The following is a 24,039-nucleotide window of genomic DNA, read 5'->3' as shown; positions in this document are numbered from 1 at the left end:
AATTCACTGATTAAGTAACCCCTCTCCGCAAATTTGCTACACATTTTAGTGAGAGAATCTGTGAGATCTTCTTGTTTGCTACAGATGCGGCGAGCCCGCAGCATCTGTGAAAAAGGGAGTCCTTTTTTAAGGGGGGTGGGGTGGAAGCTGTTGGCCAAAAGGGTGTTATTCCTGTCTGTTGGTTTGGTGTATAGGGTAGTCACAATGGTCCCGGCTTGGATGCTGATGTCAACATCAAGATACTGTACCGACTCTTTGCTCAGTACATAAGTTAATTTTACCGGGGAATCAGATGCATTGTATATATATATATATATATATATATATATATATATATATATATTCCATAGACAAAAAACCTTACGGTTTCACATGTCCCATTAAGGCTTCTTACACATGATCTGGCATTTCTGAAACCTGTTGTAACTCTTCCACTCAAACGCCAAAAAGCAATGAAATTACGATCATTAAGGCTGGCGCCTTAATGGACGTGTTCCTTGCGCAATACAGATATGGTACGCCATCACAGCCTGTGGGTAAGTGCAGATTCAGCACTCTCACAGAGTGAGATTGCTGTCACTCACACAATGGTGGAGCTGCTAATTCACAGATTTGTGTGCTCATTGGAATACACACATGCAGTCTATGCAACTGAAGGTCTGATCAGTTATGTGGCGCACTCATCCTAATACTGTAATTATCCGCAATCATCTAAAACTGTCTATACTGTACCTCCGAGTTACTATAGTGTTCATTCTAGCACCCGCCATCTTTGAAAACCCATGCAGTTCCTCTTCCCTGCCTGGGGTGTAGCTGTCTGCTGTAGTGCTTCTAGCACAGTGTGGTCTGTATATCAGCCCTGCAAACCAGACCTTTGCTAGAAACACTACAGCAGACAGCAACACCCCAGACAGGGTAGAGGAACTGCATAGGTTTTAAAAGATAACGGGTGCTAGAATAAACACAATTACTAGAACTATCCCACTGAGGGTCCAACATCTTTCACACCCACTACATATATCCATTTAATTTAGCATTCACATGCAGTTACCAAAAACATCTTTCATAATTGCAAAAACTATAATACTCCCAACTACTATGCATCTACACTTTCTTCTCCTATACACCTTCATGCTGTTCTGTCTTCCCCGATACCTACTGCTGTGTGTATTGCCTCATCTGCATCAATGTGTCTTTCCCCATCTGTGCTGCCCTGTCTTTCCACAAATATGCCATTGTTTTCTTCTATCTGTGCCACTGGCTTCCCCTCTATTAGTGATACTCTGTCTCCCCCTCCATCCATGCTGCTCTGCCCGCCTCATCCATGACACAGTTTCCCTCCATCTGTGCTGCTCTATTTTCCCTTTATCCCCTTTGCTCCGAACCCCCTCCCCCATCAGTGCTGTCTTTCCTCCAACTGCTTCTCTGTTTCCCACCCAATCAAATCACTCTGTCTTACCTTCCCCAATCTGTGCCACTCTTTTCCACCCATCTGCTTTGTTAGTCCCCCCATCAGTGCTGCTTAGCCTTCCTACCATCTACGCATTTCTATTGCTTACCATCCGCACCACACTGTCTCCTCCCCCAATCAACACCACTTTTACCCCATCCTCTCGGCTCTGTTTACTGCTCAGACCTTCAGTTGCATAGACTGCATGTGTGTATTCCAATGAGCACACAAATCTGTGAATTAGCAGCTCCACCATTGTGTGAGTGACAGCAATCTCACTCTGTGAGAGTGCTGAATCTGCACTTACCCACAGGCTGTGATGGCGTACCATATCTGTATTGCGCAAGGAACACGTCCATTAAGGCGCCAGCCTTAATGATCGTAATTTCATTGCTTTTTGGCGTTTGAGTGGAAGAGTTACAACAGGTTTCAGAAATGCCAGATCATGTGTAAGAAGCCTTAATGGGACATGTGAAACCGTAAGGTTTTTTGTCTATGGAATTTCATAGCTTTTTTTCAATTTATTTTTTAAATTCAGAAATCTAAAATTTCCCTGTAAGAACATTGGATTTATTTAAATGTTTAACAATAACACACCCCTGGCAACGAGCATTACCCCTGGATACAAGTATTACAAACCCCTGGCAATGAGTATGACACCTGTCCAAGAGCATGAAACCCCTGGCAATGAACATGACACCCAGTGTGTAAAAGCTTTACTGTAGGGCAGAGTGTATCACGGGCATTGCAGTGTGGGGCATATGGTGCAGGGGACATTACTGTTTGTGGCTTAATATATTGAAAATGTTTTTGGTACTTGTTTAGTTTCATGGCGGGAGATATTGCATGAGATATTGCATCCTATTTGATGCAATTTCTGACCTGTTCATTACTCCACTATCCACTAAGCATGGAGTTGATTTTATATAGTGTGGCGAGCACAGCAAGTGCCAAAGCCCGAAGCGTGGCGAGTGTAGCGAGCCCTGCTAGGGGACGCTGATTACTTTACATGTATTCCGCGTCCCCTTGCAGCAATCGCTGTGCTCGCAATACACGTAAAGTAATCCGCGTCCCCTCGCAGGCTGCAGTGTGTACAATTTTTTTTTTAAATAAATAAAAAAAATGGCATGGGGTCCCCCCACAGCCGTAACCAGCACGAGACTCAAAGAGCCAGGGCTGGTTCTAAAAAAAATTGGAACAATTTGCACAGAGCTCCGCTGTATTTTTTAAAACCAGCCTCAGGCTCCAGGGCCAGGTCAGGTTCCCAAAATACGGGGGACAAAATGAATAGGGGTCCCCCGTATTTTAAGAACAAGCCCCAGGCCCAACCAGCCAGCAGGGTAATGCCACAGCCAGGGGGGGACTTTTTATACAAGTCCCCCCGGCCAAAGCATTCATCCCTCTGATCGGTCAGCCTGGGCAGGGGTCCTGGGGAAGTGGGGACCCCCCCCAATAAAAGGGTCCCCCCCCTCCAGGACATACCTGGTCAGGCTGAAGCCTGGGGCTGTCCCCGGTACCCCTGGGCTGTGGGTACCGGGCTGATAAAGTGTAAAGAAATAGATTAAACCATTGGGTTTGCTGTGGAACTATGAGTCCCTGCAAGCCTGGACTGCATACTGGGACTTGGAGAACCACAAGTCCGAGCATGCGGCCCATTAATGGGCTTGCTGGAACTCTTAGTTCCACAACAAAACCAATAGTTAAATAAAAGCACACTGACACATAAGAAAAATAAAATTTTAATACACATGGAGCCCATTCATACTGATACTTACCTATCTTGAGCCCGTAGGTAGCCCTCGGTCCTGGTCCGTTGTCCTGGTCCGGCATCCTGGCTGATATTTTTGTAAAAGATAGACAAAACCATTGGGTTCTGCTGTGGAACTATGAGTCCCAGCAAGAATGCACTACATACTGGGACTTGGAGAACCACAAGTCCCAGCATGCGGCCCATTAATGGGCTTGCTGGAACTCTTAGTTCTTAGTTCCACAACAAAACCAATAGTTAAATAAAAGCACACTGACACATAAGAAAAATAAAACTTTAATACACATGGAGCCCATACATACTGATACTTACCTATCTTGAGCATGTAGGTAGCCCTCGGTCCTGGTCCGGTGTCCTGGTCCGAAGCAATCCATAGGGGACCTGTGGAAGGAAATTATACTCACGGGTCTAAACCGGTGTACATTTGGTCCTCTTCTTTCCTGCAGTAGTCATGGGGAACCTGGCAAAACAAAAACAAAAATGGGTACTTGTGTATTTTGGCGGCGCCCGATTTCAGCATCATGCGATGAACGCATCGCATGCCATGTACCCGATGGCATGTGATGCGATTTTGACCCCCTATGCGATGAAAAATCATATAAGCACCCTAAAGGGTGCTTACAATGTTAAATGCACCCCCCACGCCACCCCCCCACTATAAACGTGAACCCGAAGCGTGGCGAGCGGACGGGATACCTTCACAGGTATCTGTGTCCCCTGGCGGGCTTCACAGGTGTCCGCGTCCCTCGCGCGGCTTTCTATTCTCAACTCCACGCCGACGTGGAATATGGGGGTATGAAAAGGTCGTAGGATGAGTACCGCTGCGCTCGCCACGCTTCGGGTTCACGTTTAGAGTGGGAGGGTGGCGTGGGGGTGCATTTAACATTGTAAGCACCCATTAGGGTGCTTAACATTGTATAAGCACCCATTAGGGTGCTTATACAATGTTTAATCGCATCGCATCGTATGGCATTGTATGCCATGTACAATGGCATACAATTTGAAAATTGTATGCTATCGCACGAAATCACATCGCATACCATCGCATGCGTTATGGTATGCGATGCCAAAATACACAAGTACCCAAAAATGTTCCGAACAAGCCGTACTGTCAGAGGAGCTGCACGGTGCCTGTGTTGACACCGTGCTGCTCCTCCCCCGAAAGACGCTATTGGCCAGCTTGCGGCTCCTGACACACAGGGGGGCGGGGGGCCACAGCGTACACACGGGGGGAGGCACAGCGTACACACGGGGATGGGGGAGAGGGCACAGCGTACACACGGGGATGGGGGAGAGGGCACAGCGTACACACGGGGATGGGGGAGAGGGCACAGCGTACACACGGGGATGGGGGAGAGGGCACAGCGTACACACGGGGATGGGGGAGAGGGCACAGCGTGCACACGGGGATGGGGAAGAGGGCACAGCGGGCACACGGGGATGGGGGAGAGTGCACAGCGGGCACACGGGAATGGGGGAGAGGGCACAGCGGGCACACGGGGATGGGGAAGAGGGCACAGCATGCACAAAGGGGGGGGGGGGAGTGTGCACACGGGGGGGGGGGAGGGCACAGTTTGCACACAGGGGGGGGGGGGGAGTGTATGTAGTAGCTGCTAACCTTGCCCACTGTGCTTCAAAGAAGGCTGCTTTTGGGAGACACTCACCTCTCTGCAACTCTTCATTCATCCTGTCCGGACCTCTGGTTCCAGGTTCCCTGCAGCCTTCTTCCCCCTCCTCCGCTCTTCAGTGCACTCTCCTGAGCTTCCTAACCTTCTGCTGCTGGCATCACGCGGCTCCCCTCCAGCACCGGAACGGCACAGAGCAGGCTGACATGTCCTGTGCAGAAGTAGAGACAATGAAGAAAGGTGGGGCACAGCGTACACACAGGGGGGGGGAGGCACGGCGTACACACAGGGGGGGGAGGCACAGCGTACACACAGGGGGGGGGGGAGGCACAGCGTACACACAGGGGGGGGGGAGGCACAGCGTACACACAGGGGGGGGGGGGAGGCACAGCGTACACACAGGGGGGGGGAGGCACAGCATACACACAGGGGGGGAGGCACAGCATACACACAGGGGGGGAGGCACAGCGTACACACAGGGGGGGGAGGCACAGCGTACACACAGGGGGGGGGGAGGCACAGCGTACACACAGGGGGGGGGGAGGCACAGCGTACACACAGGGGGGGGGAGGCACAGCGTACACACAGGGGGGGAGGCACAGCATACACACAGGGGGAGAGGCACAGCATACACACAGGGGGGGTAGGCACAGCGTACACACAGGGGGGGAGGCACAGCGTACACACAGGGGGGGGCACAGCGTACACACAGGGGGGGAGCACAGCGTACACACAGGGGGGGAGGCACAGCGTACACACAGGGGGGGAGGCACAGCGTACACACAGGGGGGGGAGGCACAGCGTACACACAGGGGGGGAGGCACAGCGTACACACAGGGGGGGAGGCACAGCGTACACACAGGGGGGGCACAGCATACACACAGGGGGGGCACAGCATACACACAGGGGGGGCACAGCATACACACAGGGGGGGTGGGGGCACAGCATACACACAGGGGGGTGGGGGCACAGCATACACACAGGGGGGGTGGGGGCACAGCATACACACTGGGGGGGGCAAATCATACACACGGGGAGGGGCACAGTGGGGGGAGGGAGGTGTACGGTTAGGGTGTATGTAGTAGCTACTAACCTGGCCCACTGTGCTTCAAAGGAGGCTGCTTTTGGGGGACACTCTGGATGATTCACCTCTCTGCAACTCTTCATTCATCCTGTCCGGACCTCTGCTTCCAGGTTCCCTGCAGCCTTCTTTCCCCTCCTTCGCTCTTCAGTGCACATACACACAGGGGGGGCACAGCATACACACAGGGGGGGGCACAGCATACACACAGGGGGGGCACAGCATACACACAGGGGGGGCACAGCATACACACAGGGGGGGCACAGCATACACACAGGGGGGGCTTTTGGGGGACACTCTGGATGATTCACCTCTCTGCAACTCCTCATTCATTCTGTCCGGACCTCTGCTTCCAGGTTCCCTGCAGTCTTCTTTCCCCTCCTTCGCTCTTCAGTGCACTCTGAGCTTCATAACCTTCTGCTGCAGGCACCGCACGGTTCTCCTCTTCTGCTCTCCTCCAGCAGCCAGCGCCGGGACTGGAACGGCACAGAGCAGCACACGTGTCCTGTGCAGAAGTAGAGACAATGAAGAAAGGGGGACACAGCGTACACACAAGGGGGGGGGGGGCGTACAGCGTACACGCAGGGGGGGGGCACAGCGTACACACACAAGGGGGTGAGGCACAGCGTACACATAGGAGGGGGGCACAGCGTACACATAGGAGGGGGGCACAGCGTACACATAGGAGGGGGGCACAGCGTACACATAGGAGGGGGGCACAGCGTACAGACGGGGGGCACACAGCATACACATGGGGGGGGACACAGGGTACAAACGGTGGTAGGGGGGAAACCCACGCACATATACGTACCAGGGGCACACAGACACACCCACATACATGCCAGGGGTACACAGACACACCCACATACATGCCAGGGGTACACAGACACACCCACATACATGCCAGGGGTACACAGACACCCACATACATGCCAGGGGTACCCAGACACCCACATACATGCCAGGGGTACCCAGACAAACCCATGCACTCATACATAGCAGGGACACAATCATATATATATTGTACATATACAAGGGGTACACTGACAAACATGTATATTATACATATACCAGGAGCTCAGGGACGCAGACATACTGTGTAACCCTTTCTGTCCCTCACCTCCCGCACGGAGAGTACCTGCGCATTACTCATAAGCGTACACACGGGGGCACAACGTACACACGGGGGCACAACGTACACACGGGTGCACTGGGGGGGGGGGGGGACAACGTACACACGGGTGCACTGGGGGGGGGGGACAACGTACACACGGGTGCACTGGGGGGGGGGGGACAACGTACACACGGGTGCACTGGGGGGGGGGGACAACATACACACGGGTGCACTGGGGGGGGGGGGACAACATACACACGGGTGCACTGGGGGGGGGGAACAACATACACACGGGTGCACTGGGGGGGGGACGGGGACAACGTACACACGGGTGCACTGGGGGGGACGGGGACAACGTACACACGGGTGCACTGGGGGGGGACAACGTACACACGGGTGCACTGGGGGGGGGGACAACGTACACACGGGTGCACTGGGGGGGGGGGACAACGTACACACGGGTACACTGGGGGGGGGGGGGACAACGTACACACTGGTACACTGGGGGGGGGGACAACGTACACACGGGTGCACTGGGGGGGACAACGTACACACGGGTGCACTGGGGGGGACAACGTACACACGGGTGCACTGGGGGGGACAACGTACACACGGGTGCACTGGGGGGGACAACGTACACACGGGTGCACTGGGGGGGACAACGTACACACGGGTGCACTGGGGGGGGACAACGTACACACGGGTGCACTGGGGGGGGACAACAAACACACAGGTGCACTGGGGGGGGACAACAAACACACGGGTGCACTGGGGGGGGACAACAAACACACGGGTGCACTGGGGGGGGACAACGTACACACGGGTGCACTGGGGGTGGGGGGACAACGTACACACGGGTGCACTGGGGGTGGGGGGGACAACGTACACACGGGTGCACTGGGGGTGGGGGGACAACGTACACACGGGTGCACTGGGGGTGGGGGGGACAACGTACACACGGGTGCACTGGGGGTGGGGGGGACAACGTACACACGGGTGCACTGGGGGTGGGGGGGACAACGTACACACGGGTGCACTGGGGGTGGGGGGGACAACGTACACACGGGTGCACTGGGGGTGGGGGGGACAACGTACACACGGGTGCACTGGGGGTGGGGGGGACAACGTACACACGGGTGCACTGGGGGTGGGGGGACAACGTACACACGGGTGCACTGGGTGGGGGACAACGTACACACGGGTGCACTGGGGGGGGACACGTACACACGGGTGCACTGGGGGGGGGACAACGTACACACGGGTGCACTGGGGGGGGGACAACGTACACACGGGTGCACTGGGGGGGGGGACAACGTACACACGGGTGCACTGGGGGGGGGACAACGTACACACGGGTGCACTGGGGGGGGACAACGTACACACGGGTGCACTGGGGGGGGGGGACAACGTACACACGGGTGCACTGGGGGGGGGGGGGACAACGTACACACGGGTGCACTGGAGGGGGGGGACAACGTACACACGGGTGCACTGGAGGGGGGACAACGTACACACGGGTGCACTGGGGGGGGACAACGTACACACGGGTGCACTGGGGGGGGGGACATCATTCACACGGGTGCACTGGGGGGGGGGACATCATTCACACGGGTGCACTGGGGGGGGACAACGTACACACGGGTGCACTGGGGGGGGGACAACGTACACACGGGTGCACTGGGGGGGGGACAACGTACACACGGGTGCACTGGGGGGGGGACAACGTACACACGGGTGCACTGGGGGGGGGGACAACGTACACACGGGTGCACTGGGGGGGGGACAACGTACACACGGGTGCACTGGGGGGGGGACAACGTACACACGGGTGCACTGGGGGGGGACAACGTACACACGGGTGCACTGGGGGGGGGGACAACGTACACACGGGTGCACTGGGGGGGGACAACGTACACACGGGTGCACTGGGGGGGGGGACAACGTACACACGGGTGCACTGGGGGGGGGGACAACGTACACACGGGTGCACTGGGGGGGGGACAACGTACACACGGGTGCACTGGGGGGGGGACAACGTACACACGGGTGCACTGGGGGGGGGACAACGTACACACGGGTGCACTGGGGGGGGACAACGTACACACGGGTGCACTGGGGGGGGACAACGTACACACGGGTGCACTGGGGGGGGACAACGTACACACGGGTGCACTGGGGGGGGACAACGTACACACGGGTGCACTGGGGGGGGACAACGTACACACGGGTGCACTGGGGGGGGACAACGTACACACGGGTGCACTGGGGGGGACAACGTACACACGGGTGCACTGGGGGGGACAACGTACACACGGGTGCACTGGGGGGGGACAACGTACACACTAGTGCACTGGGGGGGGGACAACGTACACACTAGTGCACTGGGGGGGGACAACGTACACACGGATGCACTGGGGGTGACAACGTACACACGGGTGCACTGGGGGGGGGGGGGCAACGTACACACGGGTGCACTGGGGGGGGGGGGCAACGTACACACGGGTGCACTGGGGGGGGACAACGTACACACGGGTGCACTGGGGGGGGGGACAACGTACACACGGGTGCACTGGGGGGGGGACAACGTACACACGGGTGCACTGGAGGGGGGGGACAACGTACACACGGGTGCACTGGAGGGGGGGGACAACGTACACACGGGTGCACTGGGGGGACGGGGACAACGTGCACACGGGTGCACTGGGGGGACGGGGACAACGTGCACACGGGTGCACTGGGGGGACGGGACAACGTGCACACGGGTGCACTGGGGGGACGGGGACAACGTGCACACGGGTGCACTGGGGGGACGGGGACAACGTGCACACGGGTGCACTGGGGGGGGGGGGACAACGTGCACACGGGTGCACTGGGGGGACGGGGACAACGTGCACACGGGTGCACTGGGGGGACGGGGACAACGTGCACACGGGTGCACTGGGGGGACGGGGACAACGTGCACACGGGTGCACTGGGGGGGGGGGGGGGACAACGTGCACACGGGTGCACTGGGGGGGGACAACGTACACACGGGTGCACTACGTACACACGGGTGCACTGGGGGGGGGGGAACAACGTACACACGGGTGCACTGGGGGGGGGGGGAACAACGTACACACGGGTGCACTACGTACACACGGGTGCACTGGGGGGGGACAGACAACGTGCACACGGGTGCACGGGGGGGGACTAACAACGTACACACGGGTGCACTGGGGGGGGGGGACAACGTACACACGGGTGCACTGGGGGTGGGGGGGACAACGTACACACGGGTGCACTGGGGGTGGGGGGGACAACGTACACACGGGTGCACTGGGGGTGGGGGGGACAACGTACACACGGGTGCACTGGGGGTGGGGGGGACAACGTACACACGGGTGCACTGGGGGTGGGGGGGACAACGTACACACGGGTGCACTGGGGGTGGGGGGGACAACGTACACACGGGTGCACTGGGGGTGGGGGGGACAACGTACACACGGGTGCACTGGGGGTGGGGGGGACAACGTACACACGGGTGCACTGGGGGTGGGGGGACAACGTACACACGGGTGCACTGGGGGTGGGGGGGACAACGTACACACGGGTGCACTGGGGGTGGGGGGACAACGTACACACGGGTGCACTGGGGGTGGGGGGGGGAAAGTACACACGGGTGCACTGGGGGGGGGGGGCAACGTACACACGGGTGCACTGGGGGGGGGGGGGACAACGTACACACGGGTGCACTGGGGGGGGGGGACAACGTACACACGGGTGCACTGGGGGGGGACAACGTACACACGGGTGCACTGGGGGGGGGACAACGTACACACGGGTGCACTGGGGGGGGGGGACAACGTACACACGGGTACACTGGGGGGGGGGGGACAACGTACACACGGGTACACTGGGGGGGGGGACAACGTACACACGGGTGCACTGGGGGGGGGACAACGTACACACGGGTGCACTGGGGGGGGACGACAACGTACACATGGGTGCACTGGGGGGGGGGGGGACAACGTACACACGGGTGCACTGGGGGGGGGGACAACGTACACACGGGTGCACTGGGGGGGGGGACAACGTACACACGGGTGCACTGGGGGGGGGACAACGTACACACGGGTGCACTGGGGGGGGACAACGTACACACGGGTGCACTACGTACACACGGGTGCACGGGGGGGGGGGACAACGTACACACGGGTGCACTGGGGGGGGGACAACGTACACACGGGTGCACTACGTACACACGGGTGCACTGGGGGGGACAGACAACGTGCACACGGGTGCACGGGGGGGGACGAACAACGTACACACGGGTGCACTGGGGGGGGGGGGACAACGTACACACGGGTGCACTGGGGGGGGGGGGACAACGTACACACGGGTGCACTGGGGGTGGGGGGGACAACGTACACACGGGTGCACTGGGGGTGGGGGGGACAACGTACACACGGGTGCACTGGGGGTGGGGGGGACAACGTACACACGGGTGCACTGGGGGTGGGGGGGACAACATACACACGGGTGCACTGGGGGTGGGGGGGACAACGTACACACGGGTGCACTGGGGGTGGGGGGGACAACGTACACACGGGTGCACTGGGGGTGGGGGGGACAACGTACACACGGGTGCACTGGGGGTGGGGGGGACAACGTACACACGGGTGCACTGGGGGTGGGGGGACAACGTACACACGGGTGCACTGGGGGTGGGGGGGACAACGTACACACGGGTGCACTGGGGGTGGGGGGGACAACGTACACACGGGTGCACTGGGGGTGGGGGGACAACGTACACACGGGTGCACTGGGGGTGGGGGGGACAACGTACACACGGGTGCACTGGGGGTGGGGGGGACAACGTACACACGGGTGCACTGGGGGTGGGGGGGACAACGTACACACGGGTGCACTGGGGGTGGGGGGGGGAAAGTACACACGGGTGCACTGGGGGGGGGGCAACGTACACACGGGTGCACTGGGGGGGGACAACGTACACACGGGTGCACTGGGGGGGGACAACGTACACACGGGTGCACTGGGGGGGGGGGACAACATACACACGGGTGCACTGGGGGGGGGGACAACGTACACACGGGTGCACTGGGGGGTGGGGGGGACAACGTACACACGGGTGCACTGGGGGTGGGGGGGACAACGTACACACGGGTGCACTGGGGGTGGGGGGGACAACGTACACACGGGTGCACTGGGGGTGGGGGGGACAACGTACACACGGGTGCACTGGGGGTGGGGGGGCAACGTACACACGGGTGCACTGGGGGGGGCAACGTACACACGGGTGCACTGGGGGGGGGGGACAACGTACACACGGGTGCACTGGGGGGGGGGGACAACGTACACACGGGTGCACTGGGGGGGGACAACGTACACACGGGTGCACTGGGGGGGGGGACAACGTACACACGGGTGCACTGGGGGGGGGACAACGTACACACGGGTGCACTGGGGGGGGGGGACAACGTACACACGGGTGCACTGGGGGGGGGACAACGTACACACGGGTGCACTGGGGGGGGACGACAACGTACACACGGGTGCACTGGGGGGGGGGGACAACGTACACACGGGTGCACTGGGGGGGGGGGGGACAACGTACACACGGGTGCACTGGGGGGGGGGACAACGTACACACGGGTGCACTGGGGGGGGGGACAACGTACACACGGGTGCACTGGGGGGGGGGGACAACGTACACACGGGTGCACTGGGGGGGGACAACGTACACACGGGTGCACTACGTACACACGGGTGCACGGGGGGGGGGGGACAACGTACACACGGGTGCACTGGGGGGGGACAACGTACACACGGGTGCACTACGTACACACGGGTGCACTGGGGGGGGGACAACGTACACACGGGTGCACTGGGGGGGGGGACAACGTACACACGGGTGCACTGGGGGGGGACGACAACGTACACACGGGTGCACTGGGGGGGGGGGGACAACGTACACACGGGTGCACTGGGGGGGGGGGACAACGTACACACGGGTGCACTGGGGGGGACAACGTACACACGGGTGCACTGGGGGGGGGGGGACAACGTACACACGGGTGCACTGGGGGGGGACAACGTACACACGGGTGCACTACGTACACACGGGTGCACGGGGGGGGGGGGACAACGTACACACGGGTGCACTGGGGGGGGGGGACAACGTACACACGGGTGCACTACGTACACACGGGTGCACTGGGGGGGGGACAACGTACACACGGGTGCACGGGGGGGGGGGGACAACGTACACACGGGTGCACTGGGGGGGGACAACGTACACACGGGTGCACTACGTACACACGGGTGCACGGAACGTACACACGGGTGCACTGGGGGGGGGGACAACGTACACACGGGTGCACACGTACACACGGGTGCACTGGGGGGGGGGACAACGTACACACGGGTGCACTGGGGGGGGGGGGACAACGTACACACGGGTGCACTGGGGGGGGGACAACGTACACACGGGTGCACTACGTACACACGGGTGCACGGGGGGGGGGGGACAACATGCACTGGGGGGGGGGACAACGTACACACGGGTGCACTACGTACACACGGGTGCACTGGGGGGGGACAGACAACGTGCACACGGGTGCACGGGGGGGGACGAACAACGTACACACGGGTGCACTGGGGGTGGGGGGGACAACGTACACACGGGTGCACTGGGGGTGGGGGGGACAACGTACACACGGGTGCACTGGGGGTGGGGGGGACAACGTACACACGGGTGCACTGGGGGTGGGGGGGACAACGTACACACGGGTGCACTGGGGGTGGGGGGGACAACGTACACACGGGTGCACTGGGGGTGGGGGGACAACGTACACACGGGTGCACTGGGGGTGGGGGGGACAACGTACACACGGGTGCACTGGGGGTGGGGGGGACAACGTACACACGGGTGCACTGGGGGTGGGGGGACAACGTACACACGGGTGCACTGGGGGTGGGGGGGACAACGTACACACGGGTGCACTGGGGGTGGGGGGGACAACGTACACACGGGTGCACTGGGGGTGGGGGGGACAACGTACACACGGGTGCACTGGGGGTGGGGGGGACAACGTACACACGGGTGCACTGGGGGTGGGGGGGACAACGTACACACGGGTGCACTGGGGGTGGGGGGGACAACGTACACACGGGTGCACTGGGGGTGGGGGGGACAACGTACACACGGGTGCACTGGGGGTGGGGGGGACAACGTACACACGGGTGCACTGGGGGTGGGGGGGACAACGTACACACGGGTGCACTGGGGGTGGGGGGGACAACGTACACACGGGTGCACTGGGGGTGGGGGGGACAACGTACACACGGGTGCACTGGGGGTGGGGGGGGCAACGTACACACGGGTGCACTGGGGGGGGGGAGCAACGTACACACGGGTGCACTGGGGGGGGACAACGTACACACGGGTGCACTGGGGGGGGGGGGGGGACAACGTACACACGGGTGCACTGGGGGGGGGACAACGTACACACGGGTGCACTGGGGGGGGGGGGGGGGACAACGTACACACGGGTGCACTGGGGGGGGGGGGACAACGTACACACGGGTGCACTGGGGGGGGGGACAACGTACACACGGGTGCACTGGGGGGGGGACAACGTACACACGGGTGCACTGGGGGGGGGGGGGACAACGTACACACGGGTGCACTGGGGGGGGGGGACAACGTACACACGGGTGCACTGGGGGGGGGGGGGGGACAACGTACACACGGGTGCACTGGGGGGGGGGACAACGTACACACGGGTGCACTGGGGGGGGGGGACAACGTACACACGGGTGCACTGGGGGGGGGACAACGTACACACGGGTGCACTGGGGGGGGGACAACGTACACACGGGTGCACTGGGGGGGGGGACAACGTACACACGGGTGCACTGGGGGGGGGACAACGTACACACGGGTGCACTGGGGGGGGACAACGTACACACGGGTGCACTGGGGGGGGACAACGTACACACGGGTGCACTGGGGGGGGACAACAGTACACACGGGTGCACTGGGGGGGGACAACGTACACACGGGTGCACTGGGGGGGGACAACGTACACACGGGTGCACTGGGGGGGGACAACGTACACACGGGTGCACTGGGGGGGGACAACGTACACACGGGTGCACTGGGGGTGGGGGGGACAACGTACACACGGGTGCACTGGGGGTGGGGGGACAACGTACACACGGGTGCACTGGGGGTGGGGGGGACAACGTACACACGGGTGCACTGGGGGTGGGGGGACAACGTACACACGGGTGCACTGGGGGTGGGGGGGACAACGTACACACGGGTGCACTGGGGGGGGGGGGGACATCATTCACACGGGTGCACTGGGGGGGGGGGACAACGTACACACGGGTGCACTGGGGGGGGGGACAACGTACACACGGGTGCACTGGGGGGGGGACAACGTACACACGGGTGCACTGGGGGGGGGGACAACGTACACACGGGTGCACTGGGGGGGGGGACAACGTACACACGGGTGCACTGGGGGGGGGACAACGTACACACGGGTGCACTGGGGGGGGGACAACGTACACACGGGTGCACTGGGGGGGGACAACGTACACACGGGTGCACTGGGGGGGGGGGACAACGTACACACGGGTGCACTGGGGGGGGACAACGTACACACGGGTGCACTGGGGGGGGGACAACGTACACACGGGTGCACTGGGGGGGGGGACATCATTCACACGGGTGCACTGGGGGGGGGACATCATTCACACGGGTGCACTGGGGGGGGGACAACGTACACACGGGTGCACTGGGGGGGGGACAACGTACACACGGGTGCACTGGGGGGGGGGGACATCATTCACACGGGTGCACTGGGGGGGGGACAACGTACACACGGGTGCACTGGGGGGGGGACAACGTACACACGGGTGCACTGGGGGGGGGACAACGTACACACGGGTGCACTGGGGGGGGGGGACATCATTCACACGGGTGCACTGGGGGGGGGACAACGTACACACGGGTGCACTGGGGGGGGGACAACGTACACACGGGTGCACTGGGGGGGGGGGACATCATTCACACGGGTGCACTGGGGGGGGGGACATCATTCACACGGGTGCACTGGGGGGGGGACAACGTACACACGGGTGCACTGGGGGGGGACAACGTACACACGGGTGCACTGGGGGGGGGGACAACGTACACACGGGTGCACTGGGGGGGGGACAACGTACACACGGGTGCACTGGGGGGGGGACAACGTACACACGGGTGCACTGGGGGGGGGGACAACGTACACACGGGTGCACTGGGGGGGGGGACAACGTACACACGGGTGCACTGGGGGGGGACAACGTACACACGGGTGCACTGGGGGGGGGGACAACGTACACACGGGTGCACTGGGGGGGGAGACAACGTACACACGGGTGCACTGGGGGGGGGAGACAACGTACACACGGGTGCACTGGGGGGGGGGACAACGTACACACGGGTGCACTGGGGGGGGGGGACAACGTACACACGGGTGCACTGGGGGGGGGGGACAACGTACACACGGGTGCACTGGGGGGGGACAACGTACACACGGGTGCACTGGGGGGGGACAACGTACACACGGGTGCACTGGGGGGGGGGGACAACGTACACACGGGTGCACTGGGGGGGGACAACGTACACACGGGTGCACTGGGGGGGGACAACGTACACACGGGTGCACTGGGGGGGGGACAACGTACACACGGGTGCACTGGGGGGGGACAACGTACACACGGGTGCACTGGGGGGGGACAACGTACACACGGGTGCACTGGGGGGGGACAACGTACACACGGGTGCACTGGGGGGGGACAACGTACACACGGGTGCACTGGGGGGGGACAACGTACACACGGGTGCACTGGGGGGGGGACAACGTACACACGGGTGCACTGGGGGGGGACAACGTACACACGGGTGCACTGGGGGGGGACAACGTACACACGGGTGCACTGGGGAGGGACAACGTACACACGGGTGCACTGGGGGGGGACAACGTACACACGGGTGCACTGGGGGGGGACAACGTACACACGGGTGCACTGGGGGGGGACAACGTACACACGGGTGCACTGGGGGGGGACAACGTACACACGGGTGCACTGGGGGGGGACAACGTACACACGGGTGCACTGGGGGGGGACAACGTACACACGGGTGCACTGGGGGGGGACAACGTACACACGGGTGCACTGGGGGGGACAACGTACACACGGGTGCACTGGGGGGGGACAACGTACACACGGGTGCACTGGGGGGGGACAACATACACACGGGTGCACTGGGGGGGGGGGACAACGTACACACGGGTGCACTGGAGGGGGGGGGACAACGTACACACGGGTGCACTGGGGGGACGGGGACAACGTGCACACGGGTGCACTGGGGGGACGGGGACAACGTGCACACGGGTGCACTGGGGGGACGGGGACAACGTGCACACGGGTGCACTGGGGGGACGGGGACAACGTGCACACGGGTGCACTGGGGGGACGGGGACAACGTGCACACGGGTGCACTGGGGGGACGGGGACAACGTGCACACGGGTGCACTGGGGGGACGGGGACAACGTGCACACGGGTGCACTGGGGGGACGGGGACAACGTGCACACGGGTGCACTGGGGGGACGGGGACAACGTGCACACGGGTGCCCTGGGGGGACGGGGACAACGTGCACACGGGTGCCCTGGGGGGACGGGGACAACGTGCACACGGGTGCCCTGGGGGGACGGGGACAACGTGCACACGGGTGCCCTGGGGGGACGGGGACAACGTGCACACGGGTGCCCTGGGGGGACGGGGACAACGTGCACACGGGTGCCCTGGGGGGACGGGGACAACGTGCACACGGGTGCCCTGGGGGGACGGGGACAACGTGCACACGGGTGCACTGGGGGGACGGGGACAACGTGCACACGGGTGCACTGGGGGACGGGGACAACGTGCACACGGGTGCACTGGGGGGACGGGGACAACGTGCACACGGGTGCACTGGGGGGACGGGGACAACGTGCACACGGGTGCACTGGGGGGACGGGGACAACGTGCACACGGGTGCACTGGGGGGACGGGGACAACGTGCACACGGGTGCACTGGGGGGACGGGGACAACGTGCACACGGGTGCACTGGGGGGACGGGGACAACGTTCACACGGGTGCACGGGGGGGGGGGGACAACGTACACGGGTGCACGGGGGGGGGGACAACGTACACACGGGTGCACTGGGGGGGGGGGACAACGTACACACGGGTGCACTGGGGCGGGGGACAACGTACACACGGGTGCACTGGGGCGGGGGACAACGTACACACGGGTGCACTGGGGGGGGGGGACAACGTACACACGGGTGCACTGGGGGGGGGGACAACGTACACACGGGTGCACTGGGGGGGGACAACGTACACACGGGTGCACTGGGGGGGGACAACGTACACACGGGTGCACTGGGGGGGTGGACAACGTACACACGGGTGCACTGGGGGGGTGGACAACGTACACACGGGTGCACTGGGGGGGGACAACGTACACACGGGTGCGGGGGGGGGGCAACGTACACACGGGTGCACTGGGGGGGGGGACAACGTACACACGGGTGCACTGGGGGGGGGGACAACGTACACACGGGTGCACTGGGGGGGGGGGGGGACAACGTACACACGGGTGCACTGGGGGGGGACAACGTACACACGGGTGCACTGGGGGGGGACAACGTACACACGGGTGCACTGGGGGGGGACAACGTACACACGGGTGCACTGGGGGGGGGGACAACGTACACACGGGTGCACTGGGGGGGGGGGACAACGTACACACGGGTGCACTGGGGGGGGGGGGACAACGTACACACGGGTGCACTGGGGGGGGGGACAACGTACACACGGGTGCACTGGGGGGGGGACAACGTACACACGGGTGCACTGGGGGGGGGGACAACGTACACACGGGTGCACTGGGGGGGACAACGTACACACGGGTGCACTGGGGGGGGACAACGTACACACGGGTGCACTGGGGGGGGACAACGTACACACGGGTGCACTGGGGGGGGACAACGTACACACGGGTGCACTGGGGGGGGACAACGTACACACGGGTGCACTGGGGGGGGACAACGTACACACGGGTGCACTGGGGGGGGGACAACGTACACACGGGTGCACTGGGGGGGGGACAACGTACACACGGGTGCACTGGGGGGGGGACAACGTACACACGGGTGCACTGGGGGGGGGACAACGTACACACGGGTGCACTGGGGGGGGACAACGTACACACGGGTGCACTGGGGGGGGGACAACGTACACACGGGTGAACTGGGGGGGTGGACAACGTACACACGGGTGAACTGGGGGGGTGGACAACGTACACACGGGTGAACTGGGGGGGGGACGACGTACACATGGGTGCACTGGGGGGGGGGGGACAACGTACACACGGGTGCACTGGGGGGGGGGGACAACGTACACACGGGTGCACTGGGGGGGGGGGACAACGTACACACGGGTGCACTGGGGGGGGGACAACGTACACACGGGTGCACGGGGGGGGGGGGACAACGTACACATGGGTGCACTGGGGGGGGGAGACAACGTACACACGGGTGCACTGGGGGGGGAAACGTACACACGGGTGCACTGGGGGGGGGCAACGTACTACACACGGGTGCACTGGGGGGGGGGACAACGTACTACACACGGGTGCACTGGGGGGGGGACAGCATACACACAGGGGGGGCACAGCATACACACAGGGGGGGCACAGCATACACACAGGGGGGGCACAGCATACACACAGGGGGGGTGGGGGCAAATCGTACACACGGGGAGGGGCACAGCGGGGGGAGGTGTATGGTTAGGGTGTATGTAGTAGCTACTAACCTGGCCCACTGTGCTTCAAAGGAGGCTGCTTTTGGGGGACACTCTGGATGATTCACCTCTCCGCAACTCTTCATTCATCCTGTCCGGACCTCTGCTTCCAGGTTCCCTGCAGTCAGTCTTCTTTCCCCTCCTCCGCTCTTCAGTGCACTCTCCTGAGCTTCATAACCTTCTGCTGCTGACACCGCACGGTTCTCCTCTTCTGCTCTCCTCCAGCAGCCAGCGCCGGGACTGGAACGGCACAGAGCAGCACACGTGTCCTGTGCAGAAGTAGAGACAATGAAGAAAGGGGGACACAGCATACACACAAGGGGGGGGGGGCGTACAGCGTACACATAGGAGGGGGCACAGCGCACACATAGGAGGGGGGCACAGCGCACACATAGGAGGGGGGCACAGCGTACACACGGGGGGACACACAGCGTACACGGGGGGGGGGGACACAGGGTACAAACGGGGGGGGGGACACCCACGCACATATACACACCAGGGGCACACAGACACACCCACATACATGCCAGGGGTACACAGACACACCCACATACATGCCAGGGGTACACAGACACCCACATACATGCCAGGGGTACACAGACAAACCCATGCACTCATACATAGCAGGGACACAATGACACAAACATATATATATTGTACATATACAAGGGGTACACTGACAAACATATATATTATACATATACCAGGAGCTCTGGGACGCAGACATACTGTGTAACCCTTTCTGTCCCGCACGGAGAGTACCTGCACATTACTCATAAGCGTACACACGGGGGCACAACGTACACACGGGGGCACTGGGGGGGGGACAACGTACACACGGGTGCACTGGGGGGAGGGACAACGTACACACGGGTGCACTGGGAGGAGGGACAACGTACACACGGGTGCACTGGGGGGGGGGACAACGTACACACGGGTGCACTGGGGGGGGGACAACGTACACACGGGTGCACTGGGGGGGGACAACGTACACACGGGTGCACTGGGGGGGGGGGACAACGTACACACGGGTGCACTGGGGGGGGGACAACGTACACATGGGTGCACTGGGACACACACACACACACACACACACACACACAGGGACAGTGAGGGGACGGACACACACACACACATCGGGACAGTGAGGGGGACACGCACACACATCGGGACAGTGAGGGGGACACGCACACACATCGGGACAGTGAGGGGGACACGCACACACATCGGGACAGTGAGGGGGACACGCACACACATCGGGACAGTGAGGGGGACACGCACACACATCGGGACAGTGAGGGGGACACGCACACACATCGGGACAGTGAGGGGGACACGCACACACATCGGGACAGTGAGGGGGACACGCACACACACCGGACAGTGAGGGGCACACACACACCGGACAGTGAGGGGCACGCACACGGGACAGTGAGGGGCACGCACACGGGACAGTGAGGGGCACGCACACGGGACAGTGAGGGGCACACACACGGGACAGTGAGGGGCACGCACACGGGACAGTGAGGGGCACGCACACGGGACAGTGAGGGGCACGCACACGGGACAGTGAGGGGCACGCACACGGGACAGTGAGGGGCACGCACACGGGACAGTGAGGGGCACGCACACGGGACAGTGAGGGGCACGCACACACATGGGGACAGTGAGGGGCACGCACACACATGGGGACAGTGAGGGGCACGCACACACATGGGGACGGTGAGGGGCACGCACACACATGGGGACAGTGAGGGGCACGCACACACATGGGGACAGTGAGGGGCACGCACACACATGGGGACAGTGAGGGGCACGCACACACATGGGGACAGTGAGGGGCACGCACACACATGGGGACAGTGAGGGGCACGCACACACATGGGGACAGTGAGGGGCACGCACACACATGGATACACACACAGGGACAGTGAGGACACACACACGGGGACAGTGAGGACACACACACGCGGCCCGGGTCAGGTGCTGCTGCTAGATAGACGTGCTGGTGCTGAGAATGCTGGGACTTGTAGTCCCGGCTCCCTCCCCCCTCCCGGTCTATGCGCCGCTCGCGCCCGCCCTCTCCCCCCTTCAGTGTCAGTGGTCCTGCTGCGCTGTGCGCGCCCAAACAAGGTGCCTCCCTCCGTCCCCTGGGGTGGCAATCCCCACACAGTAGGAGTGAGGCACCCGCTCTACGCCGCCGCCAGCCGCCCCTCGCAATTCGCCCGGCGCACCGCACCGCACACACAACAGGGGGAGAGCGGGGCGGGTCGGCATAGCATGATGCGCAGTGCGCATCATGCTATGCCGACCCGCCCCCCTCTCCCCCCACTGTGTGTGTGCACTGCGCTGTGCGGCCCGGGTCAGGTGCTGCTGCTAGAGTGCTGGGACTTGTAGTCCCGGCTCCCTCCCCCCTCCCGGTCTATGCGCCGCTCGCTGCCCTGGCTGTCTGTCACTGAGAGTGACTGACTAAGCCGGGGCCCGAGACTCAGAGCACTGGGTGTCACCCTAGAGACTGGTGACACCCGGTGCGGCCCGCACCCCCCGCACCTGGGTAGGGACGCCACTGCCCCCACACACAGGCACCGGTAACCCACGCTGTGTGAGCCTGAGGTACTTACTTACGCAGCGCAGCGCCGCTCCTGCGCCCACTTCTCTCCTCAGCAGACCTTGCTCTGTCTGCACTCTGCACGACCTCCTCTGCGCCCCTTATATCAAGTCCTATTGGGCGGGAAAACTTTACTGCTCCTGTCTCGAGCGCACAACGTATTGATTGCCTGTCTGTGTACTCCCCCTGCTGCTGGCAACTATGTACTGCGCATGCGCAACAAGTTGGAGCTCCTATCTCTATAATGGGGCATGTTTCACTAAATTATAAAAAAACTGTACCTATCTGAAAATCCTCAACCCCAAAAGGCACTCCACTGGGACAATATCTACCTAATAAAACAAACCCCAAGTCTCAATTGTTCCTCTACCCTGAGTTATGCCTTCCCAAAAAAACACTCATAGACTAACATGGGTGACAAGTTGTCATTTCTGGAGTGTCAGAAAAAAACTGACAGTTGGAAGTTTAGATCGCTCCCAATTGGTCATTTTTTAATATTTCGCCCTGAAATTTGGCACGCAGCACCGGTTGACGATTCTACGCGTACGTGCCAAATTTCAGCTCAGTACGTCCAGTCATTTTTGAGGTGCAGTCCCTCAAACACCATGCCCCCATCCGAAAAGTTCCCTATGGGAAAAATCCGTTCGTTGGATTCAGCCTTAATATAAGGGCACGACCGTGCCCTTATAATATATATATATATATATATATATATGTATATATAGAAAAAGTTGTAAACAAAAATTGAGGATCTGGAAGGTTAACTAATATGGGGCAAAATAGATGATAGATAAGCATACATGCATAAACGATTTGTTATCTAAGAGTAGAGAATAGGATGATGGTCCGTTGGTGGAATTGATATATTTGAATTATGCTATTTTAAATAACAGAGTTCAATTCCACCATTTCATTGAGGCTCTCTGGGTGAATAGTATTCAGCAGGTGCATCCAAAAATCCTCTTGTTTGCACAACCTGCTAAACCTATCTCCCCCTCTGTTGGTGTTTTTAATGTGTTCTACTCCAATTATTTCCAAACTCCGGGGATCCGCATTGTGCTTCTCAAAAAAATGTCTGGAAACACTGTGTGATGTTAAGCAGTTCTCAATATTGCGGCGATGCTCTAAGAATCTGATGCGAAGTTTCCTGGTCGTGCGGCCCACGTACTTGAGTCCGCACTCCCAGGACAGAACATAAATAATGTAAGTGGTGTTGCAATTGATAACATTTCTAATCGAATGCAATTTGTTTTCTACCATTATTTGTGTAGTTTTTGATTTTTTTTTTATACGTGTGCATGTTATGCATCTCGAACCTCCACATCTATAGAATCCTGCCAATTTTGGGGGTAACCAGTAAGTTAGAGGTGAGGGGGTGGTGTCGGTGGCCAAAAAACTGGGGGCCAAAATATTTTTGAGAGAACGTTTTTTCTTGAAAACAAAGTTGGGTTTATTAGGTAGCACACCTGTTAACAATGGATCT

The 24,039-nt window shown here is 61.2% G+C and overlaps 1 long non-coding RNA gene across 1 annotated transcript; it reads right to left on the bottom strand.

Moving 5' to 3' along the window:
* Positions 1–3,096: 3,096 nt before the first annotated feature.
* On the bottom strand, positions 3,097–20,240 carry LOC146079599 (uncharacterized). Its single transcript, XR_014474636.1, has 4 exons — positions 19,961–20,240; positions 6,236–6,429; positions 4,883–5,054; positions 3,097–3,678 (listed from the first exon to the last, which is right to left on the bottom strand). It is a non-coding gene; the product is annotated as an uncharacterized LOC146079599 (long non-coding RNA).
* Positions 20,241–24,039: the final 3,799 nt, after the last annotated feature.

This window comes from Crinia signifera, chromosome 5, assembly GCF_055691185.1.
Source record: "Crinia signifera chromosome 5, ASM5569118v1, whole genome shotgun sequence".
Lineage (NCBI taxonomy): Eukaryota > Metazoa > Chordata > Amphibia > Anura > Myobatrachidae > Crinia > Crinia signifera.
This window is presented reverse-complemented; position numbering and strand designations above follow the sequence as displayed.